The sequence below is a fragment of the Zalophus californianus genome, chromosome 3 (assembly GCF_009762305.2).
Source record: "Zalophus californianus isolate mZalCal1 chromosome 3, mZalCal1.pri.v2, whole genome shotgun sequence".
Taxonomy (NCBI): Eukaryota; Metazoa; Chordata; class Mammalia; order Carnivora; family Otariidae; genus Zalophus; species Zalophus californianus.
In genome coordinates this window covers 155587406-155602655 of record NC_045597.1, presented here as the reverse complement: position 1 = coordinate 155602655, position 15250 = coordinate 155587406, and the positions used below count along the sequence as shown (strand labels likewise).

General features: G+C 37.8%; 1 long non-coding RNA gene across 1 annotated transcript; it reads right to left on the bottom strand.

The window, feature by feature from the left end:
* Positions 1-386: 386 nt before the first annotated feature.
* Positions 387-1762, bottom strand: LOC113919416. The gene is made up of 3 exons (XR_003518990.1): positions 1631-1762; positions 1170-1288; positions 387-494 (listed from the first exon to the last, which is right to left on the bottom strand). It is a non-coding gene; the product is annotated as an uncharacterized LOC113919416 (long non-coding RNA).
* Between the last annotated feature and the right edge of the window lie 13488 nt (positions 1763-15250).

The window sequence follows — 15250 nt, the reverse complement described above, 5'->3', positions numbered from 1 at the left end:
TGTTTTGTTATGCTCTGTGCAACTGGCTTTCCTTATAGTTCCTAGTGGAAAACAGGACAAAAACCCGTCTATCTGATGGTTTTCTTGTCAACCCCTATCTCATGCAGTCCTCTCTCCATGACCTCATTGCAGAGGGGGGTGATCAGGATCTACATGACTTCTTATCTATTTCTTACCAACTCTCTTGTCTTCATTCCAGTTACCAAAGAAAGGATTGGGCTTTCTCCTCTCTCTTGCTGTGTGTTCAGAAAAATCACTTATGTCATATACTTCTTGATGTGAAATCTCCTCTTTCTTTTTAAAAATGGCAGATGGGACATACATATTTCAAAAAGATTTTACCTGTTAAACTTGAGTTAGCCTCTGGATACAAAATGTGGTACATCTGCTCTGCTAGTGACTCATTTGAGATCACCTTCCTTTGCTGGTTCTTGCTAACAAAATGGAAATGATGTGTTAGTTCTTTCCTAAGCTCTTCTTAGAAAATCTGGAAACTACAAAAAACAACAACAACAAAAATATGAGTTTGTTATTTCTGAGTGACCCACACCATGTGGCTATTAGAGTCTTATTTTAACTTTTCATTTAGGCTGTTGCATGCTTTTTTGCACGGGGCTGGCATTCAGCATAGACCTAAATGTGACTAAACCATTTTAGTTTCAGAGTCCTCATCTTTACTCCCCTTCCCTCCTGGTGTTCATCATGAACAAAAGGCCTGTAGCCTAACTATAGCCACAGCTAAGTGTGAAGAACACTTGGACACTTGGTTATAGCTCTTAGTCCTTAGAAGTTCATCTGGCCTCAGCTGAAGAAGATTAGAGTCCCCAGTGGTGAAATCCCATTAGTAAACCAGGGTCTTGAGTTTTGAGACCTTCTGCCCCAATCTGTTGGCTCTCTTCCCTCAGTCTGCTTATGTCAGCTGTGCTCCTGACTTTCTATGGGTCTCTGGGAAGCAGGGATTGGGGCTCTTCCCTCACATTTTGTGGGATCACACATGGGGAATCGTCGACTCTGTGGGGAGGTTCACTGAAAATCTTCCTCAAACTCTTCACACAGGTAGCAGAGCTAGGCTGCCTACCTTTGGTTCCCTGTGCCAAAACGATACTTGGGGAAAACAAACTTTGGGTTCTCCTCCCATGAAAAAGTCTTTCCATAGGTGATCTGACTACCTCCTTGTGGGATAGCAGCTCCTCATAACCAGAAGAAAGAGAAGCAGCTTGCTGAAATGAAAGATTTCCCAATTCCGGTCCTCATTGTAGCTGATGAATTGGACACCATAGCTGAGTCACTGGAGGGGAGGAAGAGCTAGTATAAAGACTGTGCAAATGAAGTGTACCTAAGGGCAAGACCATCCCAACCTGTGGAGAGTGAAGGCTTGCCTACTGACATACCAGGGCTGAGGAACAGTCTCTGTTCTTGAGAACAGAGAAAACCTCTAACCTCTAATGAATAGCCAACTGAAGGACCTGGGCAAGTTTCAAGGTGATGAGTTGGCTGTGCCTGCCCACTTTAGGGAATGGAGCTGGGAGTTTGACATGTCTAGCCAGCACTGCAGTAATTACTTGAACTCAGTGGTGACAGTGGGTGAATATATGAGAGGTAAACCCCAGACCAAGTTGTTTAGGCAGACCGTGCCAGTGCAGCTCTGGGCTCCCTTGGATTGAGGCCAGTGCTGTCTTCTCAGCACTCTCTTCTCTGGGAAGAAGAGGAAACGTGAAAGGTTTCCTAGGGCTGCTGCAACAAAGTATAACGGACTGGGTAGCTTAAAACAACAGAAGTTTATTTTCTCAGATTCCAAGGGACTAGAAGTCTGCAATTGTGATGTCAGCAGGGTCATGCTCCCTTTGGAGTGGTAAGGGAACTATCCTTCCTTTCTTCTTCCTAGTTTCTGGTGGTTGCCAGCAGTCCTTGGCATTCCTTGGCTTGTAGATGCATTACTGTAATCTTTCTCTATGTGGTCACATGGCCTTCTTCCCTGTGTTTCTCCGTGTTTTCACATGTCCTTCCTATAGGGACACCATTCATTGGATTTAAGGCTCACCCTAATCCAGTATGTCCCCATGTTAATTAATTATGTCTACAAAGAACTTATTTCCAAATAAGATCACATTCTTAGGTTCTGGTTAGACATGAATTTTGGAAGGGACACTGTTTGAACCAGTACAACATCCATCCCCTAATATAGACAAGTATATGGTTATTTTTGTTATCTTTCAGAAAAGTCTCCTATTATTCCTCTTCTAAAATTAGATTTTAACCTTGTGACCAAAGAATAAATATACAACCCATGTAGTGCACAACAGTGTTTGGCCTTCTTGTCCTCTGCAAACTGTCAACCATGCTCTCTCTGTAAACTCCTACTTTCATTTCTCGATGTTTCTTTTCATAGTCACACTGTTCCTTCTCTTAACTCCTTCAAATCTCCTCAAATTTCTCCTTTCTTTCTTTTTTTTTTTTTTTTTTAAGAGAGAGAGACAGCATGCATGTGGGCAGGGAAGGGGCACAGGGAAAGGGAGAGAGAGAATTTCAAGTAGACTCCCTGTGAGCTTGGAGTCCTACTCGGGGCTTGATCTCACCACCCTGAGATCTTGACCTGAGCAGAAATCAGGAGTCAGACACCCAGGTGCCCCACAAATTTTCCTTTCTATGAGACTCCTTCATCTTCCAAAATAAAATGGTACCCATCCCTTATTCTCCATCCCTCTCCCTCCTGATTTCCCCATAGTTCTCATTACCATGTGACATATTGTATCTTCATTTTTAAACTATTTTTCTTCTCAGTTTCATGAAGAGAAACTCTTTTTTTTTTTTTTTTTTTGACTCTATCGCGAAGATCTAAAGCAGTGACTGGCGCATAGTAGGAACTTGGTGAATACATTTGTGTGTTGGTAAAGTTACATGACCTGGTGTGGTGTCTTCACAGGCCAGCTGGGAGGCCTGTTTACCACTACCTAAATAAGGCCTGTGTGGAAGAGGGGAGAATGTGAACAGCATATAAAGAAGAAAAACAGGCAAGGTGAGCTGAGCTATGAGGGTGGATAGAGAGGGAGGGTCTTAGTGATAATGGATCCATTATTCTTGTCTTTAAAGCCTTTCTCCTTGATGCACTAGCAAATAAATTGCTGTTTTGATTTTGAGTTAGGTTTCTGAAACTTTCAGTAGAAAGTGTGGTGACCAATACACTAATAGCCACGAAATGCAGTCTCTTTCTTGATGCACCAGCTTTCTGTTTCATGGCCACTGACTCTAAATATAGAAAAGAGGGGTGCGGAATCTGATCCCAGATAGTAGAAAAATAATGTGGACAATCTCACCACATCATAGGTTTCATCCCCAGAAACCTAAGGAATCCACTTTGAAAATGATCTGTATTTCACTGGTACCAGAGAAACTCAGACTATGGAGGGTCTGGTCCTTCCCAGACTTTGAAGTACCAGGGACAACTACAGTCTGAATGTGACCAACAAGCTTTCCTAGGCAAGTTGAGGGGAAAGGCGAGGGCAGCCCAACTGAAGCATAAAGGGCACAATGAGCAAGACTGAAAAACCCTATTTTCAAATTTCACACAAAGCTGAGATCTCAGAGTCTCTTTCTTCCTCACCAGGAGTGGAACCTCGTACTGAACTTGAGACAAATTAGATGTGGTTTTTTTGTTCTTGTTTTTTAATTAGATGTGTTTTATGCCCTGAAGTTCACAGCACTGCCTGAGATAGAGTTCCTTCCTTTTGTCTTTGTGCCCTGAAGTTTTTGCAGAACACTTTTTTTTTTACTCTTCCAAAGATTTTTTTCTGTTGCAAATAAATGGACTTTGACCAAATTAGGGAAATTTTCACAAACCATGCAAATCAAAGTAAAATCAGTAGGAGTGGAAAATGAAGCATTATTTCAGACACTGACTTTGTGACGCCAAGAGTGATGCAAACATAAAATCCTTGTTGTTATAGTATTTTCAGGCTGTTTTAAACAGATATTTTTTTGACAACAGAAGGTAATGCAAAGATTAAAAAGTCATTTTCAGAGTGGTGCTTAATTGGAATCATTTTCTCTTAGAGTTTGTTTGCTGCCCTAGGGGCTGATTTCACCTATATTGGAGCCTAAGAAGGAAGTATACATATAGTTAGTTATTAGGGACATGGGAAAGCAAATATGGGCCACTATGTAATGCCATCTTTAGTGTTTGGGGAAGAATGTAGAAAGTCTATTATCGTTTCTTCAAAAGTAATTTTAAAATGCAAATACAGGTGCTAACAGATTCTTGTCTCTATAAGATTGTCAATTTTCCTGCCCCACACTCATTTATTTTTCATGAAGAATGAAATATGGGGCAGAGATTTATTTGTTGACAGTTACCATGACTAACTCATTCTCAACTCTGACCTAAATTCTTCCAGCTTAGAAGCAGCAAAGTAGAAAATAATGAGGGCTGGGTTATTTCTGAAATGCAAAACCTGAAATTGCCAGAATTTACTCAAGTTCCTTGAAGGTAGAGTGTTCAGAGTTTTTTGTTGTTGTCGTTGAACTATTCCCAGCAATAATAATGCTTGGTCCTTTAGTTTATTTTGCTTTAACATTTGCTTTAACATTAAGCCCAAGCCTGTTCTCACTGACCCCTAAATTAAATTGCATGTTCAAAACTTAGTTTAGTTTTTACTGTCAGTCTATTTTCAAGAAACTGACTGCACAATGTGCATTTTTTCCTGCCTGGAGTTAACTTGGAAATGCTAAAACTTAGAATGCTGTGAGGATGGTTTTAGTAGTGCTCAAATGTCTAATCTAATTCCTCTGACCTGCTTATTTTGAAAATGTTCACTTTGAAAGGCATATTTATTGGTGTAAGTGATATTGGCATGAATAAGCAAAGTTTTCAAAATGAGCAGGACCGATAAATTTGATAGATGGTTCACACAATGAATTTGTATTTACATTTAACTATTCATGGCTAATTCTTATAAAAGTTGCTATGATCTTATAGACTGTAAGAATATTTTATTTATTTATTTATTTATTTATTTATTTATTTATTTTTAAAGAGAGAGAGAGAGAGAGAAACACCATGAGAGGGGAAAGGGTCAGAGGGAGAAGCAGGCTCCCCGCCGAGCCGGGAGCCTGATGTGGGACTCGATCCCAGGACTCCGGGATCATGACCTGAGCCAAAAGCAGTCGCTTAACCAACTGAGCCACCCAGGTGCCCTGTAAGAATATTTTAGAACTATAGTGTTGGTGTCCATGCTTAATGTATCCATTTTTTTGATAGTGTCAAAAGATTGCTATCTAAGGAGGAAAGGTCAATATTTGACTTTTACTTATATATATAATATTCATGTATTCTAAATAATATTTTATCAGTATTTACCATATTTCAGATTAATCTTCTAAGGAAGGGGGTGTACAAGAAGTGGATGAAATTTGAATTTATGTGCCTAAGTCCTCTTTCTGTTTTCAAAGATGCGGAGTCAGGTACCCCATCTACTTCTCAACTGACTATACCCCTGCCCCATCCAGCACACATGCACCTCAGGATCTCAGGTTTCTTTCTGTGTTTTCTGCTTTCTCACTTTCATTTATTCCCCCTCAAAAACCTTATTTTCTGAGAAATCATTTGAATCTTAATGTGAACACAGTGTATACTAGTGTTCGCCCAAACTCTGTCATGAGTTCGAGAGATGTTAAGCAAGTATGTCCTAGAAGCATACTATTCCATACCCCAAAATGCTTGGGGAGTATGCATTCTAAATCGTTTCCTTAGCCAACTGATTTGCTAAAGGGAAGACCAATCTGACTGTATCTATTACTGTCCCTAAATAAATATATCTCTTAACAACAGCCTAACATGGGCTAACTCTTGTCAAGAAGAAAATATAAGTTGTATCCCCGAAATCTCAGCATACAGATTACTTTCTAATTCTCTATCTATAAAGCTTGCCTAGACTCATGCTTAGGTCAGAAATTCTTTTTTTTTTTTTTTTAAGATTTTATTTATTTATTTATCTGAGAGAGAGAGAATGAGAGAGAGAGAGAGAGCACATGAGAGGGGGGAGGGTCAGAGGGAGAAGCAGACTCCCTTCTGAGCAGGGAGCCCGATGCAGGACTTGATCCAGAGACTCCAGGATCATGACCTGAGCCGAAGGCAGTCGCTTAATCAACTGAGCCACCCAGGCGCCCGTAGGTCAGAAATTATTTCTCCAGCATGAGGGTGTGTACATTTGATACTGGCAAGTATGTTTTTGGAGATGTGATTGGGGCCAGATCATAAAAACTTTAAAGGAGTTTAAGACTTAGCCACACTGGGGAGCCATCAAAAGCTTTTAAAGGAGAAGGTGCATGAAAAGATCTGTGTTGTCAAAGATAATTGAGGTGTCAGGGCGGAGGTGGGGAGGTAAGGGGCATGTGACTCAGACATCCAATTTCAGGTTGTTATAGTAATCCCAGTGGGAATGTTAAGGTCCTGAATTGGGATAACAAGTATGGAAAGAAGTTGAGAAACACATTTGAGGAAGATTTAGCATAAGAAAATAGGAGAATGTTCCATGATGACTCAGTTTTCTGGCTTGTGTTGGCAAGGCTCATGTGATTAACTGAAATGGAGAATAAAGAATTGGTTGGGACTGTGGAGGGGCAGGGGTAATGAATTTGATTTTGTTTATAGATAAATAATGAGAACAATCCATTTTAAATGAAACCACAATTGTTGGATTTGCCTAAGGGGTGAAAGGGACAGTGAGATATTCTCTCTAGGCATCTTGCAGGGCCCACTTATTGCCAATGGGCCCTATGCCTCTATCTCTTTTCTTGTTGATTGACTAGTGAGTACTCTTTGACATTTTCCATGGTTTTGCCTCACAGGGTTTTATCTACCTGTCAAAATTTTCTTTCAGTCACTGTGAGTGAAAGGCAAGGGAAAAATGACTTAAGGGGGAAAAAAAAAACCTCGTGAAAATATTACCACGACTTAAGTCCATAAGTAAAAAATAATAAGGCCATTGATTGGTACAGTCAAAAGTTATACTATGTCTTTGCAAATGGGTTTGATTTTTAAGATTAAAACTGTCAAAGAGCAAATGTATAATTCTTTCTAAATGAGATGTTGTTAGCAAGACATTGATGTGTCAAATTATGTGCCTGCCATCCAAGACAGAAGTAGTGAACCTACAGAGATAGGTAGGGTAGCTAGAGTAGCAGGTTGCCTATTTGGTATCAGGTAAAGAAGTAACCAGTGGACTCTCAAATGTACATATCTTTAGCTTGCTCTAGTGGCAACATCATTAATCCTGTCTTTAGGTAAAAGGTGGCAGGGGTAAAATGTTCCCACTAAGACATAAATAAAATGAGCTTTAGTATTGATTGTACCAAGGACTCTGTGACTTTGAATAAGTTGAAGTTCATTATCTTCATCTTAAAAAATAGCATAATAATAGCTGCCTTGCTTTTATCACAATGCTGTAAGTATCAACTGAAATTATATGTGAAAGTATTTTAGCCTAAAGGGATAAACTCATGGTAGGATTAACATTTTTGAGCTGAAACACAGAAATTGTCCATTAGAAATGAAATATGCCATTTTAAAGCGATAATACCAACGTTCAAATTATTTCAAGAGATTAGCTGATTAGGCCAATGAATAACTTAGGTGGGGGTGTGGGTTAAAAATATTTAGGCAGGGGGTTGACATGAAAACACTTGGCTTCTGGGAAGAAGGAAAGCAGTTTTAGAGTAAGAATGGATGCATGTTACAAAATGGAGGTCATCAAATCAGGCCTTTCCTATAATTGTGCATAAGGCTAATCCTCTTGAAAGTAATATGCATTTCAAATCTGATATTTTGAGCTCTGAACAGTAACTGGATTAATGTATTTACTAGTAGGTAAGATGCAGCACCTAGGATTGTACATTTAGGTAGTATCTTAGGAAAATTTAGGGCTCTTTTCCAAGTAATTCTTAGAACATCCCCCCTCCATTGCTCCCTCTGTCATCCTTAAGGTACACACACACACACACACACACACACACACACACACACACACACACATCATTTCCATATACTGTGCCATTTCTCCTAACCTGGGATGTATTTGTCTCTTCTAACATTCACTTGGATAATATATACTGATGTTTCAGGACTCAGTTCAGGCATCATCTCCACCTTCCCAGACCCCCAGATTAGGCCAAGTAATCCTCCTTTTTGGTCCTCATGTACCCTGTGCATAATTTTGTTATGATACTGACTCTATTACATAGTTCCAGGTAACATTACATAGAATGTGTGCACGCACACAAATGGGAGGTTTACATGTTTGCCTCCCCCTAAAGAATGTGAGCTCTCTGAGTAGAGTATTGAATGGAATTCATCTTTATTTCTTTTGGATCTTGCACAGTGTCTCATATATAAAAAATGCCCAATGAATGTTCAGAGTCAAGTGCATCTGAGGTTTTTAGAGAACTGAATGATGTGAAGAAGATGACTTGGTGAGATTTTGGAAGATGTGGTAATGGTGCAGGAGCAGTGGTGGTAGAGGAGAAGCTTTGGAGGCAGAAACGGGAACCGCAAATTGTAAGCTATTGGGTCCTTTATTCATTTATTTTAAGATTCATGAATCCATTCATGTGCTTATTCCACAAAACTATCCAACACTTACTGTATTCCACACACTATTTCCCCATACACTGTGGGGAAAAAATGAGTCTGCTATAGGGCTACAAGAGGGAAATAGAAGGTAGAAAACTAAAAGCAAGGCCCAGAAGGGAAAATGTGCCAAACAGCATGGCAAAATCAGAGTAGAGACAGGCTTTCAGTTCAGATCACCCATTTTCTAATCTCTGCTCTGCCATTTACCACCATGCAACCTTAAGAAAGTTGCTTAGCCTTTCCGTGTCTCAGTTTGCTCATCTGAAAAATGAAGATATTAGCACTACATACATTATTTCTTCATTGTTAACATTCTGTGAGTTTGTCTCCAGCAAAATTATTTCTTGTAATTGCCATTTGGGGATTTCTAAATTTTTTCCACGTAGCAGTAGGACACTTGTGCCAATGAACATCAACACAATTTCAGGCTTATATGTATTATTAAATTGTCTTTTAAAATTATTGTACGATTAATTTTAACAACAACTGTTAATGAATTTATTAGTTTTCTTGCAACCTTTCCAACATTTGCCTTTTGCTAATAGAGATGCAAAAAAGTGTTTCATAGTTTTTTAAAAAACATTGTATAGATATAGTTGGTGTGCTTAAGCATTCTTTTTTATGCTCTGATTCGATTTGTATTCCTCTTATGTGAACTGTGTGTGTGTGTGTTTCCTTTTTACTCCTTTGGCAGAATGTGGATTGAATATAAAGAGATAATCCCAGTAGCCTATTTGGCATTCCGTAACAGATGTTGAGCATTTCCCTCTTCCCGATTTCTTCCCTTGCTTTGCAATGCTATTAATACTCTTCTGTATTTCCTCTAGCCTCTGTTGGCTGCTCCTACTGAGCTTGCTTTGCTGTCTTACCTTGTGACTGGCTTTTAAACATCGGTGTTTTATATTCTCCCCACAGAGGAACAAACAGGTTCATATATCATCTACATGCTGATGATTCTCACATTTTTATTTCTAGCCCAAATTCCTTCCATAACTCCAGCTCTGTTTACTCCAAATCCTGGAGGTCACAGAAGCAACCAGTTTCAACATGTCCTCATATAAACTCTTGATTCCAATCCTTGTTCTTTAATAATATTTAAAATCTGCAATGAATAGTACTGCCACTATTCATGCTACACAAACATGTAAATTTAGGGTCATTCTAATATCTCCCCCATCCAAAATGATTACTTTTTTTAAATTTTGCCTATTCTGCATCAAATCATCCCATTCTCTTCTTCCCTGATATCAACCGAACTCAAGAAACTACTCTCTTGCCTAAATTACTGCACTAGATTCTTGAGAGATCTCCTTGCACCCCACATCGTAACCACAGTGAGGCTTTTAACATTCAAGTTTAACATGCAAATGTTACCACTTAAAACTGTTCATGACATCCTCCTGGCATTAGAATTAAGATCACAGTCCTCAAGGGGCACCTGGGTGGCTCAGTTGGTTAAGTGTCTGCCTTTGGCTCAGGTCATGGTCCCAGGGTCCTGGGATCCAGTCCCGCATCGGGCTCCCTGCTCAGCAGGAAGCCTGCTTCTCCCTCTGCCCCTCTCCCTGCTTGTGCTCTCTCTCTCTCTCTCTTTCTGTCAAATGAATAAATAAAATCTTTTTTTTTCTTTTTTTAAGATCACAGTCCTCAAGATGGTCTACAAAGCCCTGTTTTATCTGTCCTGCCTTCTCACCACTCTGATGTTGGCGCTGTTATTCCAACTGCTCTCTGTTCTATCACATTGTCATGTCCCGCTCCTTCCCACCTCAGGGTGTTAGCACAAACTGCTTCCTCCACACTGGTTCCCTTCATCCAGATAATCCCTGCCTTTTATCAGCTAGCTCAGAAGTCATTTACATAAGAAGCCTTCCTCCAAGTCCTGACTATAGTCCTGCCACCATCACCCTGGCTGTGGTTGTACTTACTGCTGCCTGGACTTCCCCTTCAGAATCATAGTGAACTATTTGATGAAGTAATTAGCTAAGTGATTGACTCCTCCTGTAGAACATAAATTCAACAAGAGCAGGGCTAGTACAGAGGAGAAACAAATATTGATGATTAAAAAAAATATATTATGTGTATATATATGTCTACTTGGTTAACTTTTTTGGATTTCATCTTTTTAGTTTTTAAAATGAAAATTCCTGTTCTGAGTATCTCACAAGGTTACTGTGATTATATGTGATATATATATATATATATATATATATATATATATATATATATATAAAATCACTTGTGAACTCAACAGTAAGATATACATATTTCTCCAACTTTGTTCAAATAGATTATTTCCATTTGAAGTCTGTGGGATTTGAAACATATTTGAAGAATTTTGGGGGCTGAAGTTAGACTTGAAGTAAGCTCTGTGGGCGCCCAACTTGTAAAATAGACTGCTTGTTAAATTGTGCTCTCTGTCGTTTTCTGGCAGGCATCTGGCAGTGTGTCATCATTAAAGGTCAACTAACCTTGATTGATTCTGGATTGCACAATAAATTTCTTCTGCATTAAATTAAAAAAAAATGTGACAAAGAGAAGTTCTGCTTGCCTGCTGTCTTGAGATAGGTTATAACCACCATGATTTCGGGAATTTATTTGATAAAGATAAAGAATGTATGTTTTCCTGTTTGATATATGACATTTATATAATTCAGAACTCCCCATATATGATGCTCTAAGAGGCTCATGGCTTGATCATAGAAAACATTGAAGAACCTTCTCAAAGGCAAACATCAGAGTCTTCTCCCACCTTTTTTGTTCTGCTCCATATGGGGAGTAGATGAATATGGTATTTTGGAAGAGGAGGACATGGGAAGTCTATTGTAAGTTTGCTCTATTGGGTTGATTGGATCTCACAAAGTAAGTTAAGTTAGTTGTGAATTAGTAAGCCCATTGACTTATGCATACACCAGGAAATTCTGGGACCCTAAGAGATCACGCCCAGAATGGGATGGATTGATGTTATGAACTAACATCAGTATTGCATGGAGGGGACAGAGCATAAATCAGAGTGAAAGGACACTTCTAAATTAAATATTAATCCAAAGGTAAGAGCTATGCTGAAGAGATGAATAACAAATGAACATAAGAGTTCCAAAGGAAAAGATTTAATGCATGTTTTGTAAGTTAACCCAGTTATTTTAACTTTATTGAATGTACATTGAGTGCCCAATACTTCCTAATTAGTCCTGATTATAATTCTTTAAGACTAAAATATGAAATTTGGGGGAAATATTCTTTTATACCATTTCTTATTATATATATACTAAAATCATTGTCTTATATATTAAAGTAATAATTACATTCATATTCATGAGTACAGACCTATCTTTCAGTATATTGGGAGCTCTTTTTTTGTATGTGCATGTATCCGCATGTACGTGTGTGGGTGAGTGTGCATATTATTTCTGTCACCTATCTATCTATCTTTGTAGAGATTTAGAAAATTATTTTAAATAATAATCTGGTTTAAAAGTAAGAAATAATTTAGAAAGATCCTAACTTTAGAATCTTTCCCTTTTATTATTTCATTAATGCTCGATAGACCAAACTCACTCTAAAGGCCTAAAATTTGTTAAATGTTTGAGAAGATGTTGACGACAACAACAACAAATACCTTGGGAGAGGGGTAGTCTAAATTGACTTTAAGATTTTTTTGGCACTTGATAATTTCAAACTAATTTTAAAAGATTCAGACCAACAATTCTGAAAAACTGAACTAAAAAATGATGTTATTTTATGATTGGATTGTCCAGATTAATCTTTTTATATCTTTGGATAACTTTATAAGAAAGACCTGAATATATTATGTTTTACTATAATAAAAAGTAAAAATTACATAATACAATATGATGCTTAGTTTATAATCTGTAATATAATTCAGCATTAGAGAAAAGATAGATAAAATGAAAGGACCGACAATCCTGAATTAGGTTCTTTATACATGGCATAGGGTTGTTTGTATACAACAAAGAGATAATAAATGTGGCAAATATGCTATTGACATTTATTAGTCCACATAGAAAGAAAATCCAGATAATTTAGAATTTTTGCTGGGTATATATTTTTTAATCCTTATTTCTTGTTTGCCAAACTTTATGTCCCAATTTAATTAGATGATTAAAATTCTCGTTTGTGTTGAGTAGACCCAATGTGTATATTCTAAAGCATTTTGCAAATGGATATTGCTTTACTAATATTTTTATTAATGTATTTCCATATTGTATTTTAACTTTTTGTGCTCAATATTTATGCGATCCTATAAATTCTCCTTTCCTTTATCACTATGTGTGACACTGAATAGCTGGTTTTACTTTTTTTGTCACATAACATCCTAGAGGCATTGTTAATCCATGAAAGCAAATTTGGCTTTTTTCTTAATCACTTGCATACTCTAGAATATTCATTAGGTGGTAATTCAAAATAGTTGACATATATATCTCCATTTATTATGTACATATACATCATTTTGTATATTTAATGCCCTATTATTTACTTATTTTACATTATAATTGGGCATTAACAAAAGGCACGGGAATACAGAGCTGGAATTCTGTAATATATCTAGTCTAATTATAAAGCTCACAGATAATTATTAATTTTTAAATTCTGATTAGTTATTATGAAGTGTGATTTGTCCTTCTGGTACTTTTAATTATTCATCTTCAGTTTAATATATTCAGAGCCTCCTTTTTTTTGTCAGTTCTCTCATTTCTTATTGTATCTCTGCTTTTACTCTCACTCTTTCATTCTAAGAGCTGCAGATTTACTTTTTTTTCCTGTCCTTTCTTTTTTTAAAGAAAGCAGCATAATGGGAATATGTTTGATATTTTTTAGGCATAAGTCTTCTAACATTTTTTCCAGGCTTTTGATGATGTTCTGTCAGGTTTTTTTCTTCCCTCCTTTCTGCAGGAGCAGCTACATTGCCCCCAGATATGTAGTAATTGCTTACAAAAAGCAGGTTGATGCTGAGTCAGAATACAGATCTGAAAAAATAAAATGACAAGAGTTGAAATTATCTATGTACCATGAGAAGCAGAGCTTATGATAACAGTTTCCATGTTTTCCAGTGAAAGTTAAGCCCTGATTAACAAAAGGTTTAATGAATGGCTTACTTAACACACCTTTCTTGAGTGTTCCTGTTCTGTCCCCAAGACTGTTCTGGATGCTTTAAAGAATTGCCAGATTTCTCATGTTGCAGTGTTGTGCAGGAGACGTAGCTGAAAGTTCAGTTAACTACTGTATCAGAGTACTAGTGTCCTGATCTGATCCAGTGTCCTAAAATATTTATTATAATATTATAACTTTGAAAATGATAGATATCAAGGAGCTAGTTTATATGCTATAACAGCCTAAGGAGGTTTAAGGAGCAATATGGCTATTGTCATCTGAGTTCATATAGAAATGAACTTTAGATTACATAATCTAAGGGAATAATAAGGGATAATAGTTTTATTTTAAATATTTTATCTAATCAAATTCAAATAAAAATGTTTCGGCATATGCTAATTTGTCAGATTGTGTAACCTTTTATAAAGGGTTTCTTCTTAAATTTAGAAAGTGTCAATTTGACCCCAACTGTCTCTTAAATTTAGAAAATGTCAGTTGGACCCCAACTGTCCCCAACTGTCATTTGTTCATTTACTTGTCTGTGAAATGTATACACAGAAAGGCCCTAGCTTTTTACATTTTAATTCTCAGTTCGTATTTTTGGTAAAACATGTTGTTTTAGCTTAGAAGTATACAAAGGACACAGAAAATATTTCTTAGCATTTTCCATGTTTTAAAAAAATCCCAAGACACATTGTTTTTGTTAGGTAGAAGCTAGAGGCTAGCCACGGGAAGGAACTCCCCGAGGCAGAGGCCCAGGTCCTTGAAGGGGAATGATAGAGACAGGAGCTGGAGGCAGGGACGGTGATAAATAAGCTACACATTAAAAGCCCAGGGACACAACATCCTGACCTTGTGTCTTCCAAGACCTTGGGTCTGACAGATCAAGAGCCACAGGTGCAGAGCGTGGGCTCTCCTCTTCCACCTCTGCCCCAGGGTAACCCCTAGACTTGGTATAATGCATCTGCATTGTGGATACAGTTGCCCCCCTTCCCTCCCAATCCATGGAGAAAGGCCGCCATGACTGTTCAGTACAAACCTTGTAGGGTCAAAAACTCCACCTACCAACCTGTAGGAGGAGTTTCCCCATGATGGGAAGTAGCCTACATTAGAGACTACCACACTGTATGTCACAGCTCCTCCCAGCCCGCAGAGATGCCAAATGGGTTTGGCCCTAAACCCAAAGGATTGGGATTGGGTTTAGGGCCGGTTCTACCTTTAACATAATTGTGAAGTTATGGTTTTTGTTGTTTTCAGAGATAACACTATGTTAGAAAAGGAAAGCAGAGTTACTGTATCCTCAGAATATTGTCTGTCAGATGCCAGTCAACATAATTAAAACCAATAGGAATAGCCAAATTATATATATGTGTGTGTAATGAAAACTGTAGTGCTGGTACAGCATAGGAAGGACTAACAGAGGTTAGTTTTGAAGGGTTATCATTCAGGCAAAAAACATCTTCAACTAGGTAAGTAAGTAGTCTAACTTTTCCTGCTGGTAATACTCAAAGTGGTGGGGTG